Source organism: Nerophis ophidion, linkage group LG01, assembly GCF_033978795.1.
Source record: "Nerophis ophidion isolate RoL-2023_Sa linkage group LG01, RoL_Noph_v1.0, whole genome shotgun sequence".
Classification (NCBI taxonomy): domain Eukaryota; kingdom Metazoa; phylum Chordata; class Actinopteri; order Syngnathiformes; family Syngnathidae; genus Nerophis; species Nerophis ophidion.
Genome location: NC_084611.1, coordinates 22,599,693 through 22,614,787, shown reverse-complemented (window position 1 = coordinate 22,614,787; position 15,095 = coordinate 22,599,693).

Below are 15,095 nucleotides of genomic sequence, written 5' to 3'. Positions count from 1 at the left end.
AGTGCCTGCCAAATACTCTCATCAGTGAAGCATGTTTAATATAAACCATGGGATTTCTAACAATTAAGAAGGTTTGTATCAAGTTTGTTCTCCTACATATATTAAAATAATTTTTTTTTTTTTCCTTCATCTTTTTCCATTTTTACACATCTCTGAAAGTGGTCCAAGGGAGCCACTAGGGTGGCGCTAAAGAGCCGGTTGCTGACCCCCGTTGTAGTGGTATGCCACAGAATCACTTGAATATAAATGTTTTTCATGACCTATGCAGTTGTAGTTTATGAGTGGGGGTTCTGCTGTTGTGAACAGAGGGAAGAGATGGTACAGATAGCAGGGGCGTGGTTTTAAGCTCTATTTATTATATATATATATGTATATATATATATATATATATATATATATATATATATATATATATATATATATATATATATACACACACACACACACAAAATAATAGTGATCATAAACAAGGGAATGAAGTGTGACAAAAAAATCAAAGCGTGTATGGTGTGAGACTATGTGTAGGATTTAATGAGTGTTACCAGGATTGTTTAGCGAGAGGTGAGGAGGTCCAGGTGGGGACTAGACAAGCTCGGAGATCCGTGAGCAGGCAGGTAGTCAGGGCAATAGAGAGGCCTCGAAGGTCCGTGTCCAAGTGGTAGGTCGAGATCCAAGAGGCAGCCAGGGAAGCAAAGGGAACACAGGAAGACGAGATGCACATCTCGTAACGTGGAAAAAGGCAGGCTGCAGGAAAGACGACAAGGAAGGACACAAGGCGATAAACACGACGGGGAAGAAAACACAGAGCGAAAAGTGTGCGCATAGAGCTGCCGTGTAGACTTATTGTACGGGAACAGATGATTACGTTCTGGTGCAGGATAACAAGGTGAACAAGGGGAAGGGTCAAATGCAATGGACACTTAGTGTGTGTGTGTGAGTGACAATCGTTGGTTCTTTAAAGGAACAGTGTCGACAAACATTGTTTCATCTCTTAGGGCCGCTTGTTGTCACCTGTCCCTCACAGAGTTAGATTACAAAATCCTACAGAACATGCAGTTATGAGTTTATTTTCTTTGGAGTTCAGATTGGATTTTTTTTTCTGCGCGTCATAGATTTTCTGTGCGCAGAGAAAGCATGAGCGATTTAAGGCGCCCCCTTCATCTCAGAGAGAACATTGGGGGATATGCCATTGAAGTTGAGAAATAAGCAATTGAGTATGCAGTACTGGTTAGTCTCGGAAGTCACTCCGAAATGCAGCACCCAACAAGAAGGGTGACGTTACTGTGCTGGCAAAGTGAGGGAGATAAATATGACTATTTTGCATGGAGGAGCAGAATAATAGGAAGTGCGAGTTTTAAGGGGAATTTTGCTTGTCGTTCATTTTTTTTTTTTTTTTTTCCCAAGATGGCGCTGCTGTAGTGGCTGTTGTAGGCAGGAGCTCTGTGCTCTTGTGTCATCCTTTTGTGTTTCCCTCTTGTTTTCATGTCTTATTATATTTTTTTGCCTTTTGGTCCGGGACCCTTTGGGACTGTGTGACAATGGGTGTCACTTTCGTGACCTCTGTGGTGCTTTTTTGTGGACTTCTGGATCTGCCTCCCGGGAGCCTTTTGGCTATGGAGACCAGCTGCTGGGTGTCTGCCACGCCGGAATCGGTTTGGAGGGACTGGAGGAGATGCGGATGAGGGGACAGGGCTGCGGAGCTAGCACTGAGCACTGGGACGGAGAGGTTTCGTGGTGTCTTGACTGGGTGAGCAGGTGTCGGACACCTCAGTCACCTTGGACGTATCCTCGCTCATCCATTCGGACTGGACACTGGCCGAGAGTGGAGTCGGCTGTCTTGGTTGCTTTATTGGGTCTGCTCCTGTCTCTGGCCATGCTCCCTCCACCCCAGCGGACGATGGCGTGGAACACCGCAGAGGCCACCACAGTGGATATGTTTATTTTACTTTTTATTCATAGCTGTATGTAGAAGTGTCTGGTTGTATCTGCTGCTTTAATGTCTTTAATGTCCTCTGTGTTCTTTGATGTTTGATGTTTCCCTCTTACACACATGGAAGAGGGATGTGTACCATGGTTATGAGTTGTTGCTTTTTTTTTGTTTTTTTTATTTATTTGTTTTTTTTTTTCCCTTGGCCTCAGTCTGCACCTCCTCTCCAGGGCCCAGGCAAAGACCGATTTTTTAAATTTTATTTTAATCTTCAATTTTTTTCTCCCCCCCCCCCCCCCTTTGTTTACCTTTATCTCATGTTTTTTGTAAGGGGCGCTGGAAGCCGGCAGACCCGTCAGCGATCCTGTTCTGTCTCCCTGTAATGTTTGTCTGAACTTGAATGGGATTGTGCTGAAAATTGTAATTTTCCTGAAGGAACTCTCCTGACGGAATAAATAAAGTACTATCTAATCTAATCTAATCTAATAATCCAACAAGACAAAAGGCTCGTTCTTGGTGGCTAGCAATGCAGCTAATGGGGGCAATCAATTCTAGTTCTATATTACATTGAAAATGCATTCAAAATCCTTCTCAGTGGCCAGTGGTTAGAGTGTCCGCCCTGAGATCAGTAGGTTGTGAGTTGAAACCCGGGCCGAGTCAAACCAAAGACTATAAAAATGGGAGCCATTACCTTCCTGCTTGGAACTCTGCATCAATTTGAAACAAGGGAATGGCTCAATCGCATAGAGTGATTTCACCACACCTTGTGTGTGTGACTATCAGTGAATGGTAAATGGGTTATACTTGTATAGCCCTTTTCTACCTTTTTTAAGGAACTCAAAACGCTTTGACACTATTTTCACATTCACCAATTCACACACGTTCACACACTGATGGCAGTGGTACTTTTAACTTTTAAAACTGTCAGCAATACTTCATTTCTGTAACCTGTATAATAACCAAACTGTAGTGACATCGTTATTGTAAGAGCGAACACTGAGAAACTCTTCTCACTTCATCTTTAAAATCCTAAAAAAACGTAGGACATGTGTGTTTTTGTGTCTCATAATGTAGTGGTTCTCAACCTTTTTTCAGTGATGTACCCCCTGTGAACATTTTTTTAATTCGAGTACCCCCTAATCAGAGCAAAGCATTTTTGCTTGAAAAAAAGAGATAAAGAAGTAAAATATAGAACTATGTCATCAGTTTCTGACATATCAAATTTTAAAACAGTGCAAAATATTGCTCATTTGTGGTGATCTTTCTTGAAACATTTGGAAAAAAAAGATATAAAAATAACCAAAACTTGTTGAAATATAAAGGAGTGATTCAAATATAAATAAAGATTTCTACACATAGAAGTAATAATCAACCTAAAGTGGCCTCTTTGGGGATTGTATTAGAGATCCATCTGGATTTATCAACTTAATTCTAAACAATTCTTCACAAAAAAAGGAATTTTTAACATCTGTCAGGTTCAAACACTGATGACATCTACTAATCAGACAAGAAGCAAGGAACCATGTAGAGACAGAGTTCAATTTAGCTCATGAGGAGAACGCATGGCACTGCACACTTAGTCAAAGTCTCACCCTACGCTCTGAGGTACAGCTAGCGCATTCCTCTTTTTATTCAGAGTTCAATAGAACTCTGAATAAAACAAAGATAACATCTGTGGCTGAGGCCACCCCTCAGACAAGAAGTTTTGTCCTTGCATAGATTAGAAAAAGTCTAACTTGAGCACAATAGTTAATAACTAAAGCAACATACTTTAAGCATACTAAAGTTAGTGTGATAATAAATATACATATTTATTCTAATAAATGAATATTTATGGAACATGTCCAAAAAAAATCCAGCTGTCAACACTGAATATTGCATGGTTGCATTTCTTTTCACAGTTTAGCGGAGTCCCCGGACTGTTGAACGACTGAAGCGCTACATAAAACAAGAATGGGAAATAATTCCACTTTCAAAGCTTCAACAATTAGTTTCTTTAGTTTCCAAACGTTTATTGAGTGTTGTTAAAAGCAAAGGTGATGTAACACGATGGTGAACATGCCCTTTCCCAACCACTTTGGCACGTGTTGTAGCCATGAAATTAATTATTATTTGCAAAAAAAAAATAAAGTTTATGAGTTTGAACACGAGGCCACGGGGAAGACCCAGGACACGTTGGAAAGACTATGTCTCCCGGCTGGCCTGGGAACGCCTCGGGATCCCCCGGGAAGAGCTAGACGAAGTGGCTGGAGATAGGGAAGTCTGGGCTTCCCTGCTTAGGCTGCTGCCCCCGCGACCCGACCTCGGATAAGCGGAAGATGATGGATGGATGGATGGATGGAGTTTGAACATCAAATATCTTGTCTTTGAAGTGCATTCAACTCAGTACGGGTTGAAAAGGATTTGCAAATCATTGTGTTCCGTTTATATTTACATCTAACACAATTTCGCATATGGAAACGGGGGTTTTTACCACATAGTTTAACCAACAAATACAGAATACAGTAAAACATATCCATCACATTTCACGATTAACAATAACTATCCAATTCTTTCTACACTTATTTAACTAAATGCACTTACTGTTAATGACACAGAAAAGGAGCAGAATGAAGATGGGGAAAAATTGTGCCAACACCCCACAACACCTCTTTCTCAACAAAATGGCTTACAGTTGCAGACAGTTTCTAAAAAAACAGGATGTGCCAAATTAAAAAACCCAATTTCTAAATAAATGCAACCAACTAAGTCCCTAATACGTGTTACAGTACACTCGTGTTGGAGCCATGATTCATGTAAATGAATGCAACAGCTCTCCAACGTCTGAACACTTCTTTATAACTAGATTAATGAACACAATTAATCTGAGGCAGGTGAAATAAAAATGTATAGGTCGATTCCATAATTTCCTTTTAGAATTGAGCGATTCCAAATTTTTCCCCCCTCAAATACATCAAAAAAATTGTCTGCCACAATTATATGTTTTATCTATTTTAGTATTTCTTAAAACTTTTGTCTCATGTCAACTGAATTAATATCCTCCAACAGGTGCATACAATTCTTTTTCATGAGTTGTATTACTCTCCAGCTATTTGATTAGATTACGTGCCTGTCAAAATGCTCAGTGACTTGTGTGCATTTGTGTCTTTCTGTTGGGTGACCTAACATGGGCATCTCACATGGTTGTGACACAGCAGCTATAACGCGTTGCTGTTGTGTCTGGGGAGGATAAGAATCAGGAGCAAAATCATGCTCTTGATTGCCCAGATTTAAAGTGAGCCACGGGGAACACCCCTCTCTTTAACGAGATAAGTGTGAAAACAGGGAAAAGTTCAAAGCTTGCTGCATAACTCATTTGACCCAGTAAAGATCAAACATTCAGACTGAACAAGATAAATGATGTATTTATGTTTGTCAAGGTAAAATAAAAGCATGTTGTGGAGGGGGGCGTGGCCTGCGGGCCTGCCGCGGAACGGGGTGTACCAGGACCGGCCTCAAAGGGGGAGGCATGGCGTAGTGGGTAGAGCGGCCGTGCCAGAAACCTGAGGGTTGCAGCTTCGCTTCCCACCTATTAACATCCAAATCGCTGCCGTTGTGTCCTTGGGCAGGACTCTTCACCCTTGCCCCCGGTGCCACTCACACTGATGAATGAATGATGAATGAATGAGTGGTGGTGGTCGGAGTGGCCGTCGGCGCAAACTGGCAGCCACGCTTCCGTCAGTCTACCCCAGGGCAGCTGTGGCTACTGATGTAGCTTACCACCCCCAGGTGTGAACGAATGATGGGTTCCAACTTATGTGTGAGCGCTTTGAGTATTCAACAATAGAAAGCGCAAATCAAATCTAATCCATTATCATTATTATTATTCAAAGACAGTGACAGGTGAGTGGATGGCCCAGGTGGGCCTTGTTATCTAATCACTTAGCGCCGTTACTAGCAGCAGCCGGAATGAGATATGTTTTCGGAGCTGGAGTGGGAGCCAGAGAGAGAGAGAGAGAGAGAGAGAGAGAGAGAGAGAGAGAGAGAGGCACAGACGTAGAGAAAATATTTTGCTGGAGAGCAAAACACTTGTACGAGTTTATGAAAATAAAACAGTCTTTTAACCCTGATCCGGGCTCTCGTGGCAGTGTGGGTGGTCCGAGGAACCCACTAGAGGGCAACCTCAACACATGTCTGTAAATTAAACCCCTGCTTACTCCAAGTTAGTCATCATGATGTTTTAGCCATGTTGGAGTTTTTGAGTAAATATGAACACAACTTTAATGCTGCATTGTCTTGTCCGTACATCCTAAATGTGTCAATCAATCAAAGTTTATTTTTTCAGCCGTAAATCACTAGTGTTTCAAAGGTAGCATTCAGGCAGCCCCAGACCATGCTGTTACCACCAACATGCTAGACTGCAGGCATAACACAATTATTTTGCTACGAACTTGTGATGCCATGTATTTAGAAAATATTGATTGTGCGTTGAGTCATTTTGATTTTTGGTTAGTAAATCTATACTGTTATAATATAGTATTAATATATCATAGTAAAATTGGTACTGTACTGGGTACCCGCTTTTGTGAAATATCATACTAGAGTTGTATGGTACACTGGTATTAGTATAGTACCGCAATACTAATGAATCATTTTCTGTACTATACCGCCTCTGAAACGTACCAGTCCATCGTCATCACGTCGTGTCATTGCTGGTTTTATGAGCAGACGAGCATGTTCGGCGGTACACAATCACAGAGTACTTACAAGCAGACGCAGATTGTAGACAAAAAGGGAGAAGGGACGCATTTTGTCTTAAAAACTAATGATAAAGGTAAAGTTATAACACTTCCTTAGGAAGAGGTGCTTTAAGACATGGCTAGCTATCTAGCGGCTAACGTTCATCCTCCGTCAGCAGTGTTTTAGCTAAATCAATAATCCTCGCCTCCATGGCGACAAATAAAGTAAGTTTCTTACAAGCATCATCCCTGCAGGACGAGGAATAGCTAAACTTGCTTCACCGTAGCTCACCGGCATCACAATGTAAACAAAAGGTAATGGTGGATCTACACCTAACATCCACTGTAATGATATCAAGTAGAGGCACGTATCTAGTCGATACTACTATGATTACGTTGATATTTTTTGGCATCACAACATCTTCATTTGTTTTTTTAAAATTCTTATTATGTTTATAAACTCAGGAAATACATCTCTGGACACATGAGGACTTTGAATATGACCAATGTTTGATCCTGTAACTACTTGGTATCGGATTGATAACCAAATTTGCGGTATCATCCAAAACTAATGTAATGTATCTAACAATAGAAGAATAGGAAATTATTACATTTTAACAGGAGTGTAGATAGAACATGTTTAAAGAGAAAGTAAGCAGATATTAACAGTAAATAAACAAGTACAATAATAATTAAATTTCTACCACTTGTCCTTAATAATGTTGACAAAATAATAGAATGATAAATGACACAATATGTTACTGCATACGTCAGCAGACTGATTAGGAGCCTTTGTTTGTTTACTTACTACTAAAAGACAAGTTGTCTTGTATGTTCACTATTTTTCCAAGGACTAAATTGCAATAATAAACATATGTTTAAAGTACCGTAAGATTTTTTGTTGAAATATAGCCAATAATGCAATTTTTTGTGGTCCCCTTTATTTATAAAAGTACGGAAAGTACCAAAAAATATCAAAAAGTATCGGTACCGGTACCAAAATATTGGTATCGGGACAACACTGTATCATACATAAAGTAATTCAAACAGCAATCCATTAAATTGGGGAGACAGCCTTGAATGTTTTCAGGTTATAAGGTCTAAAAATATTATTATTTTTATTTTTTTTCCTAACCAATTTCGATGTGTTATGGGTCATGGAATTCAGCGCCTCTCCCGAAAACCTCCCGGGACAAATTTTCTCCCGAAAATCTCCCGATATTCAGACGTAGCTGGAGGCCACGCCTACTCCAGCTCCGTGAGAACCTGACTCAATGTTGTGACCCTCTAAAACGGGACAATACTGCCATCTACTGTACATAGAATATAATGTCTGTTTTGAAGCCCACAGTAAAGAGACGTAACTTCATCACGTCGCCTGGTTATTGATTCTAACCCAATATATTACACCTTCGACGAGCAAAATGAAGAAATACGCTTGCAAGTTCCAGAACGATGGGAAACAAGAATTTCCGTTCATCCAGGAGAGTTCGAAGGGGAAGGGGTATGTTGCCTGTAAATCTTGTAGAACATACTTCTCCATTGAACACAGTGAACGGATATACTCAGTCATGAACGGTCAGTCAGCAAAGCACAAAGCGTCCGCAGCGCAGCATCGTTCACAACCCAGTATTATGGTCCATCTTGCAAAATGGATACCCGATGGTGTACTTATGCTGAAACAAAAATGGATGGCTATGCTGATAGCTGGAAGCAGCATCCCGTTCTCATTTGCAGATGTCTACAACAAATCTGTGAAGGATGTTCCCGGATTCGGAGATCGCTCGCCAATACGCAAATGGCAGAACAAAGGTTACTCAAATAGTGAAAGGTAAGTGTTGTTGTTGTTGTTTTTTAGTAACCAGCAAGCACAGTACAGTTAGTAGAACAACTGTGTTTTTATTACTGTGTATTTGATAGGTGCCGTTTGAAATTTAACTTTATTTATTTCTATATATAATAAAATAAATATATATAGCTAGAATTCACTTAAAGTCAAGTATTTTATACATACATATATATATATATATATATATACATATATATATATATATATATATATATATATATATATATATATATATATATATATATATATGAAATATATATGAAATATATATGAAATACTCAAGTTGGTGAATTATACGCCACCCCTCTTAACGACGCCCCACGCCCCCAACCACGCCTCCGCCCCACACCAGACCACGCCTCCCCCACCTCCCGAAATCGGAGGTCTCAAGGTTGGCAAGTATGTATATGTATAAGAGTACTATCTCACAACTCAATGAAACTTTCATTTTTGCAAAGACATTTCGAGACGACTAAGTCTCACTTGAAAAAGAAACCACGAGAGGTTTTTGAACGGGACTTACGTGGCCTTCCGACCAGTAAGATGTATGTAAGGAAAACCGATACAGGAAATAGGAAGGGACTAGAAGCGTCTTATATAGTTTGCCACCGAGTGACTAAGACTGGCGAGCCCCACACTATAATAACAGATAATGGTTTCTGGCTTACGGTCAAACATAGAGGTGGGAGCATCATTAGTGTTGCTGGCACTGAAGAGCTGCGGTTCATTTTTATCACCTATGCAGCTATAGTGATTTTGATGCCCAAGAGTATTGAAACAGTCCAAGAGGGACAAACGGTAGAAAATGGACAGATGGATGGATAGATACAGTAACCAAGGTGCTGTTACGTTCCACATAGTGGTGGTTTGTTTTTGTGTTTTTTTTCTTCTTTTGTTTGAACAGGTCACACTCAATCATGATCTCTGCTGCCAATTAACCGGTTCCTTTTCCCAGCTGTTCCTCGTTTCACCTGTTGATCAGCCAGCCAATCCCGGTCCACCATTCATCCTCCCGTGCTGCTTAAAAACCACCTGCTCTCCACTGGATGGAGGATTCTTTTTCTGACATGCTGTGTGGAGCTTTGAGAGATGCTACTTTGGATGCGACTTTGGATTTCCGGTTCCGGGTCACCATGAGTGACTGCTCGCTGACTGCTTGCAGACTCCTCTTTGTCGCAAAAAAGCTAAGTATCGTTCTATCTGTGTGCTTTTAATTGTTTTGCAGCTTTCTTTACAACTTCTCGAACATATTTGATAGTTCCATTTTACTTGCAAATCCCCGATCTCTGTCTCACCACTCCATCTCCAGCTAGCTAGCTGCTAAGCTAACGAAGCAAGCGGAGAAAGCTAGCGCCGGTCTGAAGGAAGCTATTCCCCCGCCACCATGACCACCACTTCCCGAAGACAAATTCGGGCTCCAGTATTCTGGAATGCCCTCCCGGTAACAGTTCGAGATGCTACCTCAGTAGAAGCATTTAGGTCTAATCTTAAAACTTATTTGTATACCCTGGCCTTTAAATAGACCCCCTTTTTAGACCAGTTGATCTGCCGTTTCTTTTCTTTTTCTCCTATGTCCCCCCCTCCCTTGTGGAGGGGGTCCGGTCCGGTGGCCATGGATGAAGTACTGGTTGCCCAAAATCGGGACCCAGGATGGACCACTCGTCCAGAGTTGGGACCCAAGATAATCCTGAGCAGGGAAACCCAGACTTCCCTCTCCCCAGCCACTTCGTCCAGCTATTCCCGGGGGATCCCGAGGTGTTCCCCGGACAGCCGGGAGACATAGTCTTCCCAACGTGTCCTGGGTCTTCCCCGTGGCCACACACCGGTTGGATGTGCCCTAAACACCTCCCGGGGGGTTGAATTTATACCAAAATGGATACATGGATGATACATCAGAGGATTGGGAGAATGTCATGTGGTCAGATGAAACCAAAATAGAAGTTTTTGGTATAAACTGAACTTGTCGTGTTTGGAGGAAGAAGAATACTGAGTTGCATCCCAAGAACACCATACCTACTGTGAAGCATGGAGGTGGAAACATCATGCTTTGGGGCTGTTTTTCTGCGGAGAGGACAGGACGATTGATCCGTGTTAAGGAAAGAATGAATGGGGCCATGTATCGTGAGATTTTGAGCCCAAACCTCCTTCCATCAGTGAGAGCTTTGAATGGTTGACCAAATACTGGTACTTATTTACCACCATAATTTACAAATAAATTCTTTAAAATTCCTACAATGTGAATTCCTGGATTTTTTTTCACATTCTGTCTCTCACAGTTGAAGTGTACCTGTGATAAAAATTACGGATTGTCATCATTTTAAGTGGGCGAACTTGCACAATCGGTGGCTGACTAAATACTTTTTTGCCCCACTGTATTTCAGATACAACACATCTCAGACGGCAACATAGCTATGTTGAGCGACGGTTTTGGATAAGGGCTGGAAGAACGGCAGCCCAGTGGGATATGTTTGCCACCGAGTGTGTTGTGTCAGAGGAATGGCAAGAGAACTTTCCAATGTCCAGGTCAGCTGTGATTCTACTTACCGGAAAACTTTGTCCATTTGTCGAAGGAGAGACAACGAGAATGCGGGCTCATGTGGATGTGATAAGAAAAGGCAGCGTGTGCTTTGTATTACCTGGCCGACGAGGGAAGACTACGGAAAACAGTGAATTTGGACTGGCAAAGCAGACTGTATCAGTTATTGTCCGCGATGTATGTCGAGCGATTACTCAACGTCTAGTTTTGTACTCAATATCTATTGTTGCGGCCGTCGTGTACGACCGCCAATTTCAGCCCTTAAGCACGAGCAGAATTGCAAGAATGGAGGAGTTTCCTGACCAGATATCTAGATCCCTAGATTGATTGTAATAAAATGTTCTTTATCACATTGTTTTCTTTCACACGTCCATTAGAGAATTGATTCATGTATGATGGCTCAAGAGTGATTCACTACAATAGGGCCAGTCTAACAGCTGCTTGTGGTGAGTTAGGCAAGCAAGGTTTACTGTTAAAAGAAATGGGGCAAATTCTTCTCATGGATACACTTCCAGGTCAGAGGAGACTATGACGTAATTTAGTCACGTCTGCCATTTTCCGCCAAAAATTATCCAAGGAGGGAAACTTTAAACAATGGGTTAGTGGGGCCGACACGGGGCGTAGGCCAAATAATTATTAGTTTAAGGAGTTATCGGCTTAATATAGACAGGGCCTGAGTTCACTCATTTGTGATGCAGAATGACATTTTTTAAGAGTATAGAGCATGGGTGTCAAACTCTGGCCTGCCGTGTAATTTCATTTGGCCCTTGAGGCAATAATAAATTAACATTAGAGCTGGCCCGCCGGTATTATACAGTGGCGGTGCCGCTGTATCACCACATTCAAAGCTAATTCTCATACTTGCCAACCCTCCTGATCTTTCCAGGAGAATCACAAATTTCAGTGAAAAGACCGCATTGTGTGTGGGAGATAGGTGATGTCGCAGACCTCCCCCTCTGTTCAGAGTTGACGTAAATGGCCCTCCGTAACGCCCCTTTCAAGGTCCCCAGATCATGCACATTTTTGTCCTCAAAAGAGGGCTTTTTGTTTTTTAGGTGCAAGTCAACAGCTAAGTCTTGACTCGAATGAAAAGTGAACTCATCTGAGGTGTGACATGCAGTTTTTTGGGATTATCCAAATTTAATTTCTATTGTAGAGTCTGGGGATGTCCTGATCTGTCAGGCTAGGGCTGTGGATGTTTGTGCTTCCTCGATGCAAGGATGATGTGGGACGAGTCAGGCATGAATGTAAGTACATGGTTTATTTAATAAACAAATAAACAACAAAAAGCGCTCACAATGGAGGAAGAAACTTGGCTAAACACTACAAACGTGAAACAAAAAAACCTGCTCGATGGCATGAAATGATGGACATACACTAAACGACATTGCACAAAAACAATTGGCTATGAATAATAATAAACTATAAACAAAACTAGCACAATGGCATAAATACAAAAACTTACACGGCATGGAATTATGGTCAAGGACATGAAGGAGGTGCAGCATGGGTCGGGTGCGTGCGCATGTGTGAGAAGATCCCAGGACGAAGACAAGAAAAAGAGTGACTTAAATAGTTCTGATCATTAGTGAAAACAGGTGTGAGGCTGAGAACAGGGACATGACAGGTGAAAACTAATGAATTGGCATGGAAGCAAACAAAACCAGGAAGTGCAAAACGTGACTGAATGTCCTAAATCAAAAACATTACATGACAAAACAAAACATGATCCATAGGTGTGATATGATCAGTATTTTTGGCCTCCGATCTCGACTTGTTTTTTGTCCTCAGATCCATTTTTGAGTACTGATACTCTGACACTGTTATCATAATTTGTGGAATCACATTTTTATGTTTTTAGCAAATAACCAAAAAAAAAAAACAAAACCCACAAAAACAGATTTCATGAAGCTTATTCAATAACATTTACAATTTGTTGGTTTCAGATGATGTGTTGAAGTTGTGGTATTAAATTGTCAGGTTGAGTTGGTGACGAACCCCAAGATGCAGAGATGGTGGCAGGCATTGAGTAGGAAAACAGACACAAACACAAACCAGGAACCAGGAACGGACCAACTGGAAACAGGGAACAGGAACCAGTAAACAGGAACTAGGAACAAAAAGACAGAAAGCAGTCCACGGCATACAGGAACAGCGACAAATAGGATCACGACATCGACAGGTATTAGCGACAAACAGCCGGTTGGAGAGACAATAATCCTGTCACGACGTGGAGTCGAATCTGCGTTTCCTCGGCGGCTGGAGTGGTAGGAGCCTCCTCTGACAGCGCGTTAAGACGTGCCTCCGCTGAGAGCGTGCTCAGACACGCCTCCGCTCGTGCTGAGCGCAGCACGCCCACGCAGCAACGAGCCTGCACAAAATCAATAATCAACACACCTGGACTTGATGAGAGGGAGCGGCTTAAAAGACCAGTGAAGCCAGGAGACCTTCGCCAGAACGTAGCCAATCTCACCTGAGTAAGCATCACGTCTGGCACCTCTCCCTCGTTCCTTGCTCGCCTTCTTTGTGTTTGCCTCGTTCCCGTCTTGATGTCCTTTGTGTCTTCCACAGTGTCTTCAGTGATCGTGTCCTTGCCACACGACCTCCTCCTGGATTGTTGCTTGCCTTCCCTGATCCTTGACCACTGTTTGGACCCTGACATCGTTGCCTCTCTCCAGCCCTTGACCGCTTGCTTTCCCGCCGACTACCCCTTCGCCTCACCCTTTTTGGATTCGACGAACGATACATCCAACACGCACCGACAACAACCTCTGGTAAATTCACATTGGTTAATTCCACACATAGTCTGCATTCACTCACTAGTGGTAGCATACACATCCCACACATTCATTAAATGTTTAAATAAACCTTCAAAACGCAGTTCTGCCTTGCTGTTACCTCCTTCCCTTTGCCTAGTGCATAAAAAATCCAGCCCCGAGTGGAGGGCAAAGTAGGTCTAAATAGCAGCTGACTGATTGACACCAGGTGTGGCCCGGTGCCAATCAGCCACAGCTGAGGGAAAAAATCACTCAGGGAGACAAGCAGGAAATAAAGACAAAATATTAGCGCTGACAGGAAACAAAGACAAACGCAGAGGAAAAACTAAAACATAGCCAAACTGTTAGGGACAAGCCTGACATAAATAAGACATACAACATAAATATGACATATGACATTGGAGTTATATCTTAACAGAAGCAAAAACTACTATTGGATTCCATTAAAATCATTTTGTTTTCGAGATATCTAAGGTATGTCCTTTGAGAAGATGTTTGGATATTTATGTACATCAAGTGTAGTTTTAGGGCTTTGACAGACAACAGATCATCGTCTGTTTTTCGTTTACCAAGACGTCTGTGTGTGTCTCTATCAGTAAGACAAACACACGCACAGAAGGATGGCTTTACAAAGTGATTTCCTGCTCTGAGTGCTAGTAGACGCCAAATTGATCGCCGCTCTTTGTCAGCTTTCATTTACATTCATTACATTATCCGTTTGCCTTGTGTGCTTTAATAAACACCCTCAAGTATTTCCCTGCTGTCAATCAACATTTCTTAATAAAAGTCCATCTTTTCTTGTTGACCATAAACAGTCACCCCTTATGGAACAAGCACGTGATATTATCATACATAGACTAGTGTTGTAATGATACCAATTATTTTGGTACTTTTCTGTATTTTTTACATAAAGGGGACCACAAAAAAATGGCATTATTAGCTTTATTTTAACAAAAAATAGTGTACATTAAACATATGTATCTTATTGCCGTTAAGTCCCTAAATAATTTAGTGAACATATTAAACAACTTGTCTTTTAGTAGTAAGTAAACAAACAACGGCTCCTAATTAGTCTGCTGACATATGCAGTAACATATTGTATTATGTATCATTCTATTATTTTCAAAATTATTAAGGACAAGTGGTAGAAAATGAATTGTTTGTGACGCTTGGCTGGCATCGTAGTGCGGGTGGCGCTCTTTCAGGGTGCATATTGGGCACGGACACAGCTCAAAGGTAAGAAATATCAGTTTATTAAAACTAAAAACAGACTAAGAACAGAAACAAC